The sequence below is a fragment of the Trachemys scripta genome, chromosome 7 (genome assembly GCF_013100865.1).
Source record: "Trachemys scripta elegans isolate TJP31775 chromosome 7, CAS_Tse_1.0, whole genome shotgun sequence".
Classification (NCBI taxonomy): domain Eukaryota; kingdom Metazoa; phylum Chordata; order Testudines; family Emydidae; genus Trachemys; species Trachemys scripta.
In genome coordinates this window covers 8,645,487-8,660,544 of record NC_048304.1, presented here as the reverse complement: position 1 = coordinate 8,660,544, position 15,058 = coordinate 8,645,487, and positions in this window count along the sequence as shown.

The window sequence follows — 15,058 nt, the reverse complement described above, 5'->3', positions numbered from 1 at the left end:
TGCCCCCCGGGATCACACGCCCTATCCAACCCCCCCTGCTCCCTGTCCCCTGACTGTCCCCCGGGAGCTCCTGCCCATTATCCAGCCCCGCCCCCTTACCATGCTGCTCAGAGCAGCAGGCGCTCACAGCCCCGCCACCTGGCTGGAGCCGCCCACGCTGCCCGGCAGGAGCGGTGGGACAGAGCGCTGGTGGCGTAGCGGGGGACAAGGGCTAGCCTCCCTGGTCGGCAGCTCAGGGGTCTGGCAGGACGGGTCCGCGGGCTGTAATTTGCTCACCTCTGTTACAGACAAATGATTTAATGAGTTATGAGGATAGTGTGAAAAGTCACCTGTTTTTGAAGTTGATATATGTTCTGCCATCATAATATTCCATGATCTTTTGAGTTCAACCTTATATTGCTGTAGAGTACCAGTGATCCAGTTTTAATATTCTGTGATCTAGTTTTCCATTCGTAGATTCTATTCATTTGATTATGTTGTGTTCAAACTGTTTTAATTTTTGAAACCAAGCATAACTCAAAATAATGAATGTTGTAACATTTTTGCTTTAAGCAAGTAGGTGGGTTTTTCAGAGGTCTGCAGTAATCCTGCTGACCTGCACTCATTATAAATCTATTTTACTTTTGTCCTCAAGCAGACTTTTGATTTCCATATAGTTCCAGAGGAGAGTGCTTGCTTCGGAATGCACTACAGCACTAGATGGCACTAGAACGCTTTCAAATGTCTCGTATGATTGTGGCTTTTTAAATGGAATCTCATTATAAATGCAAAGAATTGGCTCAGAGACGAATACAATAAAGCTACTCCTATAGATGATGATTTTGTTTTCCCCTCTTCCTATTTGTAGGGACAAATTGTCTGAAAAAATAATCTGGACAGTCTTCAGATTTAAGTGTGGGGTTTCTCAGATGCTGTAACATCTGGATTTTTTTCATTTCTTGATGCCTTTATGAAAAAACTTAGCTGGGCTTAGAAAACAATTTTCAATGAACTTGCCAGCATTCCTTTATTTTCTTGTGAAAGGGCATTTCGTACTAAACCATCACTTTTTAGCACTTAACACATTTCCTGTTCGGCTTGGAGGCCTAATTTCCATTTACGCCACAGCATTACCTAGGTTGCATGATCCATTATGTATCATCAGCTACATAATTATCTCTACCACTTAGTTCGGTAGGGGTTGTGCTTGATGAATGTGCACTTGGCGTGGTTGGGTTTAGAAATGAGGGCCGACTGACACTCACAAATCAGAGTGAAAACACTGCAGGACGGAACTCTCGCCAGCGTGGTGGTTTTATTATGAGGCAGCGGTAACTGAGTGGATTCATATTTGAAGAAAGATACTTGGATGGATTTCTGCTCTTTTTCAGAGAAGCTTGGGTATAAATAACCTGCAGTAGGAAGGAAAAGAATTAAAGTAAAATTAACATATGCACCTTGACCCTTTAAGGTGCTGAATACCTCCTGCGAGGTGCGGAATGTTCACAACTCCCACTTATTGTTTATAAAAGTCATTGGAAGCTGAGATCTCTCAGCACTTGGTAAAATTACGCTCAGAACTTTCTTTAGCTGAACGAAATAAAAATAATGAAAGACAAGGGAGTAATTATCTTAATCAAAGGTAAGATGGGCCAAAACAAAAGGTAGGTGGCTTTCATAATACGGTGTAAGTATTGTTAGGAGGTAGATGTTATGGCCAAAACTTTCACAGTTAGGGTGACATCAGGCACCTGCACTGAGATTTCCAAAAGCAGCCTATGGGAGTGAGGCATTCAAATCGGAATGAAATTCAAAACCTATTCCCTTGTCAGTAACACAAATGCTACACCTTAGGGATATATGCAGAAAGCATGGAAGGATCACCAATATGCAGAAAGATAGGGTTACCATATTTTGTGCCTCCCAAAGGAGGACACTCCAAGGGCCCGCCCCCAGCCCCCAACTCCGCCCCCTCCCCTGCTTCCCGCGAACATTTGATTTGCGGGAAGCCTGAAGCAGGTAAGGGGGAGTGTGGGGGGAGGAGGCGCGGCCTAGGCTGGCCCCAGCCCTGGGGTGCCGGCCCCGGGCCCGGCCCCTGGCTGACCACCCCCGGCCCGCCCAGCACTGCGGTCCCCAGCCCGGCCCCCGGCCCCGCCGGCCCGGCCGGAGCCCCCGGCCCGGCCTGCCCCCGCCGGAGTCCCCGAGCCCCCGGCCCGGCCCCCCCGATTTTCCCGGACATGTCCAGCTTTTTGGGCTTTCCTCCCGGACGGGGATTTGGAGCCCAAAAAGCCGGACATGTCCGGGAAAATCCGGACGTATGGTAACCCTAAGAAAGAGCAGTCTGCACTTATAAGTAAAAGACAGAGTACAGTTTAAAAAAAAAAATCCAGCACATTTTTCATAGTATTCATGAAGAAATTTAGAATGATGAGTCAGTCACTTTTCATCCAATGAGGACAGTAACTTTAATATTGTCCTTTCTTGGCTGCTGGATGCAACACACTGACTGGAAGGGGATTTATTGCCAGCCCTCCCACTGTCTACTTAGTAGCAACAGGAGGCAGTTCATTTGGGGAGCTACCTAGCTGGTCATTGATTTGGGTTATTTAGTTTGGATGCTGAATGCTGCGGGCCAGAGTTCTTTCCTAAGATGTGCTTGCTCCTTGATTATCATAACCTGCCCCCCAAAAGCTCAGAGCTAAGTGCATTGTTTGCTAATTTATAGGGGGCAAGGAGATCAAACATTGGCTTGTCTGCAGCAGGGAAGGGCATTTTCCCAGGGCACAGTGGCAGCAGTATATTTTTGTGTGTAGGGTACGCTCCTCAAGACACTCTGGGAGTTCTTGTTTTCTCCTAGTGATTACAGGAGTTAGATCTGAAAGGGGCGGAACTTGGCATGAAACGGGGAGGCTACCTTGAGCAGATTCTCACCAGGTGTCTATCATGATATTTCCACTGATATCCATGGAACTGCACCTACCTATCAAGTGAGGGACTAGCCTTGATTATTAATCCCATTTGTATTTGGGTTTGATTAACATTCATTTGCGGCTTTGCTGGAGGCCTGAGGTGGGGGGGGTCCATGTTATGGGGCCTAAAGATAATTGCAGGATGGATTTAATTATCTGTAATGTCGAAACTTGCTAATAAAGATGCAGTCTCCTTTTCCTGCACTGTGCTGCTGCCCACGGATTCATTTCATGGGGCTTATCCGTGAACAGAGAACTACCATCTGTTAGGTGATAAAGGAGCAAGGTGTGTGCATGACAATGATTGTCATTGGACATCATTCATTATTCCATCAAGAATGTAGCATGTCGGTCAATGAAAAGGCATGTTTATTGAGTTGACTGCTCTGAATTGTTTTTTTTTTTCACCACTTACCATGCCAAAGCCCTGATAATATAATGAAATATGCCTTTTCCCTCTCATTTCATCGTTGTCAAACTGACCGTACATTCTCAGTTTGTCATAATTGAAAGAACTTGAGCAGCGTAAGAAAAATAACAAACAATTACGCCTGTGGAAGGGTCTGAGACAGAGAGTCAGGACAGATGTTGCTAAATGAAGGTGTCGAAGCCCAGATGAAAACGTTATGTTGAAGAACGTTGGTGAAAGGGTGAATCCCACGCTCACTCAGAGCTGGGGAAAGCGTGTAGTGATTTCACCTCCCTAGCTACCTTCACATGAAGAGTTGTATTCAGCCTCTCTTATCATTTATTTATCATGGTGTCAAGTTACTCTAAAGTATTCCATCTTCCCTTTCTGCCCTCTAACATATACATCCTTTGATGCATCATAATTCATTATTTAAGAAGCATGGATTCTACTTGACTTTTTAAAGCTATTTTCCCCCCGTAGCTTAATGTTGTTGTTCGATAATTTGCATAATTATGTCAAAAACATTTCAACAGGTGACAAGTGGTGATTGTTAGTAAATCCCTCTTCCTTTAATTCCTCAACCCAGTTCCCGTCCCCCCACATCACCTGATGGTAATGAGGTATCAGCATAGGCTTTTGAGAACTTTTTTTAAAAATGTGAAGGCAGTGGGCCTTGCATGAGGCTACCTCCGGTGCTGAAATATGGTCAACAGAGCACCTAAATATGTGCTTAACTTTATGTAGGCGTGCAAGTGCTTTGAATAGGGATTGACTTACGCACATGCTGAATCAGAGCCCAAATGTTCCTCTACAAGAGAAAGGATGGAACGGGTTAGTGGTGAATGCACAAGAGTGGGAATCAGGAGACCTGGGTTCTATATTACTGGCTCTGTTGGAGACTTTCTTGGTCAAAATCAAACCTTTCTGTGCCTTTGTTTCTCAATCTGTGAAATGGGGAAGACTTACCACAGCAGTGGTTTGAAGCAAAATGCATTCATGTTTGTAAAATGCAGTGGAATCCTCTGATGGAAAGCATTGTCGGAGTACAGAGTAATCTCTGATGTTGTTAATTACTAATTTGGATAATAGCTGTCAACAGAAAAAATTGCCGCTGAAAAATGCATCAGCACATCTTGAGGACTGAGAGCAGTGCCATAATTTGAATTGTGGTGAGTAATCTGTTTGTTCAGTGGGTATAGTGCTTGAATGAATGCCAAATGCGGGCATTTGTTTTGTGTTTTTTCTTGAAGCTTTACATGAAAACTCTGTGGGACGTGTGTGTAACAGGTTATGGTATCTTCAAAGTGGATCTTAATTGTTCACCCTATGTCTTTTTTCTGACGAGAGAACTGCAGAATATTAAAGATTTCATTAAAATACTGCTAAGTAAACCAAGAGTAACACACATGCTCCAAATCTCCTTCCAATGCCCTTGGTTACAATATTGCCTTTGATGATATTCAGCATTTTTAACATTCAATCCTGTGGAAAAAAAAATTGGGAACACTAGACCTTTTAATTCGTGCTTCAAAGAAAACATTTCTGAATGTTATGTAATAAATCAGTCATTACTTACTAAGTAACCTTAATGCTTTCTTTTTGAAATCAAGAATCCAGGAGAGAAATAGGGATTTTAAAACATTGACAGCTTTCTGGGCATTTGATGTAAAGCGTGTTTTATTGATCAGATTTCAAACAATATTTGATATTAGTGCCATGCAATGACATCAAATCAGAATGTTGTTCTCTCCTTAGAAACAACAGTAGAAAATACAAAATCCCCGTATGTCCCAGAAGCTTGATCTTTCTACAGAAGAGACTTATGGTAGTATTTGAGCATTTCTCGAATTCCACTGACTCAGCTGCCCACCAGACAACATCTTTTCCTTAGTTTTTTTCTGTAATGCAAACATTAGATAATGATTTTCTTTTTTTAGGGCTTTTGTGGATAGCCCCATCTTGATAGACCAGTGTTTACTTGTTCAGGATCTCTTTCTCGCTCTATTATCTAGCAACACATCTACACTGTTTGCATAACCAATATTCTTCACCTTCTCAAATTAGCCATTTTTTTCCAATACAAAAATCCGCTTTGAAATGTCATAGAGCCATGAAGTTTAAGGCCAGAAGGGACCAGTAAATCATCTAGTCTGGGACCTGTATATCAGAGGCCATCAACATCACCCAGTGCACTAAACCCAACAACCGAAATGAGACCAGCGTATTACAGCCCATAGGAGACGACACTATTATGTGCCACAGGCAGAGAAGTTGAGGCACCAAGGTGCACCAGTGTCTGAGTCCCCGCCAATGGAAGGGAAATTATTACAGGAGATATATCCAGATAATCCTGCCAAGCAACCCAGACCCACAGGCTGCAGAGGAAGGCAAAAAATCCCTCAGGTCACTGCCAATCTGACCTGCCAAGATTTTGGGATTTCTGTAGGATGGATACGTCCATGGATTTAGCAGCCTCTACCATAAACTCTTACTTACACTGGAAAATTGATCCTTTGCTGGAAATGCTTTTCAATAACATTTCCCCCTAAGTCGCTTCCAGTTTTGGCTTAAGCAAAAGGCTTTTTCTATGTTAGAAACTGTAGAAATTGTGTTAATTAGCCTAACATCGCATGAAACCTGTATTAGGACTGGTGGTATTTTTTTCTAGAATTTCCCACTGTGTACAAGGCTTCAGACTAAAGCACACGTCCATTTTAATAGTTTCACAGAAATGTACTGGAGGTTGCCTTAAGCCTCCGTTTGGAAACGGTATTAAAATTAATTTTGTCTGCTCTGCAATTCACGTTTAAAATGTGTTTGATCGTTTTCAGCAATGGTTCATTATTGTAGTGTAGACGAGGTTTAAGCAGCCAGGTGTGAGACCCTCAACACCATCCTCTATGGTATTGATCTACATCTCTTCACACTCTGAGATACAAGAGCACTGCTTTGATTCTCAAGCCTCTTGTGCGTTGCAAATTTCCAACTCGGAAATTAAACCTAAATCTACAAGCTGCTATTCGGTGTGGTATTTCCAGTCTATTGAAATGGCATTTCTAGTGGCTGACATCTCAGCCAGATGGGTTTCAGAACTCGAAGCACTGTCAACAAAAGTCACTTTTGTCTACTCAGAGAAAGCAGGGAAATAAAGGGAGTGCCCCAAGTACCAGAAAGAAAAAGCCAGGCAGAAGAAAAGCATTAAAATTATATCCTATTAGCTTGAGTTTTTTGCAGGACTAATTCTATTTTCACATACCATCTGTGGTGCAGGGGAAAGAAAGCATGTAAGGGTATTATTGTCCATTGGATATGAAACAGCATGCTCAAGTCATGTACAGCACAAGGTCTCTAAGCCCTTCAGGGCATTATAGGTGTCTCTTCACATCTTCATGAAATGTGATAAACTGGATAAACAATCTGGAGTCGGTCAGATCATTCCCTTGCATTTTTCAACAATGAAAGTTGTCTGCCTGTTCATCTAGCTCTGTTGGGTTCCTTTGCGTTCTCAAGTCTTTACCACTTACTATTCACCCCCCTTTTCCAGCTCATTAATGAATGTATTAATCATTAGTGCAAATAATGTGGGCCTCTTCTCTCTTAACCCTTTTTCAATGTTGAAAATGGATCATTTATGCTGCACTCTTTGTTTCTGTCTCTTAACCAGTTTCTGATCCACAACAGTACTTTGTCTTCCATACCATGGCTGCTTAGTTGTACCAATGGCCACTTGTGAGGGACTTCGTTGAAGACTTTTTGAAAATCCACATAATTTATATCTACCACTTCTCCTTAACCACTATTTGGGGATACACTCAAAGAGTTCCAGAGTGGAAGCCACAATTTTCCTTTTACAGAGCCCAATGCTGAGTCGAAGGGTTTTAATTTACTCAATTTTGCCATTAAGGATTTTTTGACTAGCTTCCTCTTTTTTTTAATTCCCCCTTTCAAAAGTTGTCACCATACTCATTTTTAGCCCCATCCCTCCCCCAAAGACATTAAACTTTATTATCTTCCTGACACTATACATTGCTGCCTACTACTACTAATACTTTAATTGCCCAACTGTAGTTATGACTTGAACTGTCTCCCATCATTCTCTCCACTGAGAAAGGGCTGGTTGGGATACCTCCGTTCAGGACTGAATTTCAATGTTCGGGACTCGAAGGCCTGATGGCAACTCACTAAAGGATGGGACCACCCTGACCTGGATGTGGGTAGTGAGTTTTTCTGTGCATTGGAGTTTACTAAAGTTCTAGCCATTCACTGAAACCATAGTCAGTTATGGGGAGAATTTATTCCCCAACCTCTCCATGGCAGCACAAATGACAGAAAGGCTGAAGATGTAATGACACTTGTAGTAGTATACATTATTTACCAAACAATAGATAGGAAGAATGCCATCTACTGCAGTGTGCTTAACGAATCTATAGCAAATACTTCTATAGTCATGCAAGATCATTTTAAATGAAATTTCTCCCTCTGAGCATTTCTTGAAATATTTCTCAAGAATATTTTGTTTGCCAGGAAACCAATTCCTATCATACTCTGAACATGCTGCTGGATATGGTAGAGAGTGCCTGTTTATATGTATTGTCACTTCGAGGGAGGCGTGTGTAGTTATTTTTTTTAAATAAAACTGCAGTATATTTTGTCTTCGAGACCTTCATTCTTTTGGGCACCCGTGTACTAAGCTTCCAGGTTTTCTGGCATGTGCTGTTTATAGAAGTTCATCAGTTAGTAATGAAAAGACACGAGGAAGAGAAAATATTCTGTGTTAATTTGTAATAGATACAATGCAAGCTCTCCCCACTTTGCTGACATTCTACTGTATCAGTTAGTGAGGTTAGACTAAGGGGATTATAAAGGAATTCCTACTATTGGTTTTCCTGGAATAATCTTCTTTATGCAAGGGGCAAAAAGAATAGGGATTAATAAAGCAATTAGGAATCAGATACAACAGGCCGTTCTGTTTGCCTACTGTTTACAGAATCCATTGAAGTGGAGGCGGGGGAAATAAATCTAGACTGAAAAGCAAGGCCCTTTGCCATTTTAAATCGAACATAGTCACTAGCACAAAAAAAACCCAAAGATGACTCTGTAGACTTCAGCATTTTGCTGATCATTAAGGGCTTGGTCCTACTCCCACTGAAGGCAATACAAAGACACCTCAGGATCTCAGATTCACCTGCTGATTTAAAAAAAAAAAATCTCAAAATTAAGACAATTTAAACATTGACAGACTTTTTAATGTGTCTCCCCCAGACATGCAGATCGGCTGAGTATGTACATCTCTCCAGTGAGAGTTTTACCTTTTTTACATAGGCAGTATGAGGTGTAGCCCCTCAGTTCTATTGTTCCTTTGCCACAAAGAAAGAGTTTGGCAGGACTTCACTAGCAGAAAGTCTGTTGCCCTGGGTGATGCTGAGCTGTCATGCCTATGAGGAAAGAGTTGGAAGGTTTGCTATGGAAAAAACGGTGTACAAATATTTGTCCTGGGAAATATTTATTTAATATGTATTTGTATCACAGTATTGAGAAGCCTCCATCAGCATCTGGGACACCTCTTTGTGCTGGGCACTGTGCATTCACATAATGAAAAGATGGTCCTGGCCCCAAAGAGCTTACATCCTACAGGCCTATCCTGCAAAGACTTTTGCACATTTTTAACTTTACATGCTCCTTGTGGTTCAATTGACTTCAGTGGGACTACTCCTTTTCCATCAGATTAATCACATACGGTCTTTGCCCTATTGGAGCTGTTAAAGTTCAGGGCAACTGCACCATTATTCCTTCCTCTATAGTCCAGCAAGGGTACCCAGTGTAGGCTCCTGACTCTTCAGCCTTCACTGTCTTGCTTCTTGTCACAGTCATGGTAAAATTTCCCCCCATGGAGGTGCTGTCCATATGTTTGATCAGAAAGTGGGCCCTTAGTCAATTTAAACTCGGGCTATTTTATTCAAAAGCCCTTTTCTTTGTATGCTGGTCTCTAGAGAATCCAGTAGATGCAAGTCTCTCCTGGCGGTGACACCTATCTAGGCGTGTTACAATCTGAATGAATTTGCCTAATCACCCCCACTATTCTTAGTTCCTGGAGGGCTGTGGTTCCCCCGCCCCATGGAATTACAGACAATCCCTGGCCCACAAAGATGCATAAATATTTGCATTTTTAATACAATGAGCTTGTAAAATCCTATACTTAAACTTAATTCAGTAAGGTTTAATTTAATTTACTACAGTTCGTCCAGGGTATTGTGGGAAATTGTTATATCTGGGGCCTAACTCAATCCTTTATGTAAACAAACTTCCTCCCTCAGAATTGTTAGCTGCCCCAATCTGAATTAGAACTGAAGTGCCACACACCATGCTCCATCCAGAAAAAAAAAAAAAAAGCGAATCTAACACTGGAGAGATACACACACACACACACACACACACACACACACAGCAGTCTGCACATTACCTTTCATTGCGCATAGGCCCCTCTGCATGAAAGTGAATTTCATGCAGCGTGCTGTGGCAGTCATTCAAACAGATCAGCATTATAAGACCAGAGCACTGAATTCTAGTTCTGCTGCACTGACTGTGGTGTTATTCATAAAATGATAACACACAGCAGCAATCCAGATTACACCTAGAAAAGACAGTAACTGCACTAGCTTTTGATTATGCCCACTCTGAGGTGCTTCTGTGCTAGAGGATTTTCAGGTTCTAGGAGGCTGGTATTAACTGATACACATGCAGATGATCACATAAAGAAAACATCTGTTAATAGTCTGTACTAAAAGCATTGTTACTTGGGTTAATTAAAAGATAATGTCAGTGCAATTGAACAATGTGACAGGGTGACTCTCTCCAGCACTAAGATAAATACTAAAAGAAAACCAAGGGGATTTGTAGAAAATAAATGTGGGAATGGTAGAATACTTGTTTTCCGAAGTAGCAGGAGCCCACTCAGTCACCCTGTCACATGTCATTAATGATATTAATATTCCATATGATGTGCAGCATATCTAACAAGAAAGAGTGAATGTAGCCCTTTCACTGAGCTGGCAGGTTACTCTACATTTAAGTGGAGAAATGGCTCAGAAAAGCACATCACTTTCTGGTTTCCAGAACAGGTAAGTCTATTTGGGGGGCAATATGGACATTTGTAACACAGAGCAGTTTACTGTGCCCTGTAAATGCCATCAGGCTTTTGGTGCTAAGCTTCTGCCCTAGTTCTCAGAGTCCTAGCTCTTCCTACATGGGAAGAGGAAGGAAAAAAAATGGAAGTCTAACTTTGTGCAAGGAAGAGTTTAGCTACACATGCACGAGGGTGAGAGATTATGGACCCACATATGCAGGCAGACATACACAACTGAAGGTAGTGAGCCAAATTACTGCATTTACCTCTGGAATGAATTTGGCTCGGTGTGGAAATATTTGGGGGAAAGTATTTGAGTCTCATAAATGTAACAGAATTAGGCATTCTTGACACCAAAGGTAGTCTCTCTTTTATGTCACGGAGGAACAGAGGTGCATTATATTTCACAGACAGAATGTAGCATCTCTAGTCTCTGAGGGTATGTCTACCCTGCAATAAAACACCCCGGCTGGCCTGGGTCACCTGACTTGGGCTTGTGGGTCTCAGGCACTGGGGCTGTAAAATTGCAGCGTAGATGTTCTGTCTCGGGCTGGAGCCAGAGCTCGGGGACCCCACAAGAGGGGAGGGTCCAGAGCCCGGGCTCCAGTCCAAGTCCTAATGTCTACGCTGCATTTTTATAACCCTGTCGCCTGAGTCAGCTGACCCAGGCCCGCCTCAGGTGTCTTGCAGTGTCCACCTCCCCTGAAATTTGCAGCGGCCAACTTGTATTTGACCATGTCTGTGGGTCTCCAAGCTAGTGGGCTGCAGAGAGAATAAGAGCTGTGTCAAAAGCCCTGCTGACTGCGTGGGGCCCAACCTGACAGAGTCGAAGCCTGCATCTCTGTCCTTGGAGCTTTCAATGTACCTTTTAAAACAGGAGGGCTCCTGGTTCTTATTCTCCGGAGACAGTCTAGGACGATGCAGGATTGCAGTCATTCTGGGGTTTGTTCTTTCCTGGCAATAGGACAATGTAACCCTTTGGGTTCTCTCTCGGCTAGAGCTCGCTGAATTTCAGACAGGCCAGCTCAGATGAAAGGCTAGCAAGCACACCAGCTTGACAAAGAGCTTGCTCCACTCTAGGCGGGACTGTCGGGGCTGTGGTAGTATCACTGATGCACAGAGAGCTTGTATTTAACAAATTATTCTTATTTACACTCCCTGTCGCACACAGTAACAGAGCCTGCAGGCCCTGGGCCCACCTTTCAAGATGAAGGATCCCCGTTGCTCTCTGTAGCCACACTTGCTTCCACATCCAATGTTACAGTAGGAGCCATTTCATCACGGCACTAATGTCAGAGTGGCTGCCTCCAAAGCACTGCACACCAAAATGCAAAGCAGGTTAACCTCTGCCACTGCCGTGCCAGGAGGGAGCAGTCCTGCTCTCATGAAGCCATGTGCTAAAGACCCGGTTACTAGATAAACTCACACCCGCAGGGACTGGAACTTTCACTCCCTGGGAGATCCCCTTTCAGTGGTACAGAGCCCTCACCACCTCTGTGTGATAGCCACGTGAGGGGAACATGACACAGTGCTGGTACACGACAGCCATGCGACATTACCCTGTCAGTGAACGTCCGATCAGTAGCAGCAATAGTTTGCTTAACTAGACACAGCTGCAACTTGGGCCGATGCTGCGCCAGCCTGAGCAAGCAACCCAGAGAGAGATTTTTATGTAGGAGAGAGGAAAGAGGTTGTTGAATTGCTATCTGGCCGCTGATGCCCAGAGGGGTCTTAAGTGGTTCCCACAGCATAAGAGGTAGGATCCTTAACAGTACAGTACCCAAATGAGGATGCATATTGATCACACTGCCTATAAATTGAGGCAGGGCAGGTGTTGAGAAGGGCCATTGCTTCAAGACCAGTAACGGGGGCCTTCCTGTCATCTCCACAGCATCCTCCAATTTAGGAGTAACCAGTTGTTCCAATAAGAAGGGGACTGGCATGGGCTGGAATTTTGGATGTGACTAGTGACTTTGGGTGCCAGCTGTTTACACCCTGAATATCTGCATGGGTCAAGGGCAAATGTAATGGGGGTTTCTTGGCATAAATGTACATTTTGCAGTAAATACAATTATTCAATATTGTTGAAAATTGGAAGTTATATCGACCTGTATCAACCTGGAAGGGCTGTGCTTTTAAGCTTCTGAAAAAAGTTCTCTAGTGCTCTGCTAAAATGTTTGTTTCATAGAACCCCCCTATTTGCAACAGCTGTGATAAATGTCTGTTTTAATGAGTGGATCTCCTGATCATTCTCTGCAGTGACTAATATCTTGTTTAGCCCTTTGATATTTTACAACGTGCTCTTTTCACGCTTTTAAGACAGATTTCTGCAGCTGCAGGTATTTTTAAAGACACTATTCCTTTAAAAGGTTGTTTTAAAAAACAGTTGGCGCTGAGGTGTGTGATGAATTTTTAATAGTTAAAAACCTAGCCAGAGAGCAAAGAAATGATTTAATGTTGTAAATAAATCTCTTTGTGGGGTTTAATGTGCAAAAATGGACAGCAACAGCTTTAAAAACTTTCCACAAATGCTTAGATCTATACAACAGTACACTCTATATATGTTATATCCATAGCCAGTAATGGTTTATTGTATCTTTTTAGGTAGTGAAGGAAGGTACTAAAACATTTTTTCTTCTAGGACTTTGCATAATAACCATTAGGTTTGGAGCAGCTAGTTTAGATCTTCCAGGGCATGTTTATTGTGGTGGGAGTTCAACTCTTGATCCCGGGTTCTCAGATTGTGGCCTGTGGATTACTGATGGGGCCACATACCCCTTCTCGGGAAGCCATTCTGAGACTCACATAGTGGAGGAAGAGATTAGGAATGTCGGGAGGGGAAGTGTGAGTCTCTAGAACACCTTACTTGTACAGAGTTATCCACTGGATTTAACCCTGGAGATCTCTGCCCTGGAGTAAGCAACAGGTTGATACAAACCTGTGGTCACTATGACCAAATTTCCAGATTATAATAGATGTTCTGCTACATTTCTGCTAAACAAACAAACAAACAAACAAACAACCTTCTTCTTGTTATCAGTGACATCAGCTCATGGCAAAAGGTAGAGAATTCCTTGAGGAAGAGTTAAGAACATAAGAACGGCCCTACTGGGTCAGACCAAGGTCCATCTAGCCCAGTATCCTGTCTTCCGACAGTGGCCAATGCCAGGTGCCCCAGGGGGAATGAACAGAACAGGGAATCATCAAGTGATCCATCCCCAGTTAATTGAAATGAAATTATTTGTGTAATTGATTAGCATACTAGTTTAAAATGAAGAATAAAGATAACTAGTTTTTTTTTAAATTAACCAAATGTATTGGGCTACATGTAATTATGGCTCTGTCTATGTTTCCTGTCCATGAGAACCCATATTTCTGATGCTTTGTCAGCACAAGTTTCTTCACTTTCAGATCATACTGTAAGTCTATCTTTCCGGCCAACCCTTCCTTTAGTCTAAGCCTCGGTATCTTCTTCAACTTTTCTGAGACGTATTCATTCTTGGTGCTAACTGTGATGAATGCAGATGCCACAATTATACAATTATGCCATTGTAAATGAATATATAAAACAATATAATGAAAGTGAATAGGAATTGTGCTCCTAAGTTACTTTTGCAAATCCCACTGGTATCTAAAATAAAGTTAAATATGAATTATTAGTGTGTGTGTGCCGGAGCGGCGCCAGGGTTTTTGCCCCCCTAGGTGGCAGAGCTCCTCCTCTGAGCGTTCGGCGGTGGGGGTCCTTCTGCTCCGCGTCTTCAGGGCACTTTGGTGGTGGGTCCCAGAGCGAGTGAAGGACCCGCCGCCGAATTTCCGCCGAAGACCCGGAGCAGAAGGACCCCCCGCTGCCGAATTTCCACCGAGGACGGCAAAATGCCTCCCCCCAAATCCTGCTGCCCTAGGCAACCGCCTAGGGTCGCTTGGTGGAAGCACTGGCCCTGTATGTGTGTGTGTGAGAGAGAGCGTTTTCAAGAGGAACTAAAGTTTGGGGGACTTAGTTTTTGGATATCCAATCTGAGATACTTTAAAGGGTGATGATTTTCAGAGGGCGGCTGCTCATCAGTTTTTGAAAATCAGGCCCTTTAAAGTGCCTCAGATTGGGATTGGATGCCTAAAAATGGAAGCCTCCAGAATTACTAGTCACTTTTGAAAACATAGGCCATAAAAGTGTTTGTGTGTGTGTCTGTAAGTATATGTAATATATTAACCGGGGGCATGAGGCAACCTTAGCTAAAGGAGTCATCATGTGCTTTTCCTGTAATATAAATATGAATAATTACAGTGACGCTCTGGGGGTCAACTCAGTAAGGGGTTCTGCACCACCTGCCCTGGGTCCCTCCATGTCGTACAGCTTTGGCTCAGAGCCCTGAAACCACAGCAGCACAATGGCCTCACACTGGCTTCCCTCAGCCTGGTTATTCCTGGCAGGGTGACACCAACAGCCCTTCCCGTCCTGAGTCTCCCCCAAACTGTCAGCCCAGCCGTGTCCAGTGCCTCTCACTGGAACCCTCGCCAAGCCTTATCCGTTCGCTGCTCCTTTAGAGAGACAGAACGCAGCACCCACCTGTTAGTGTG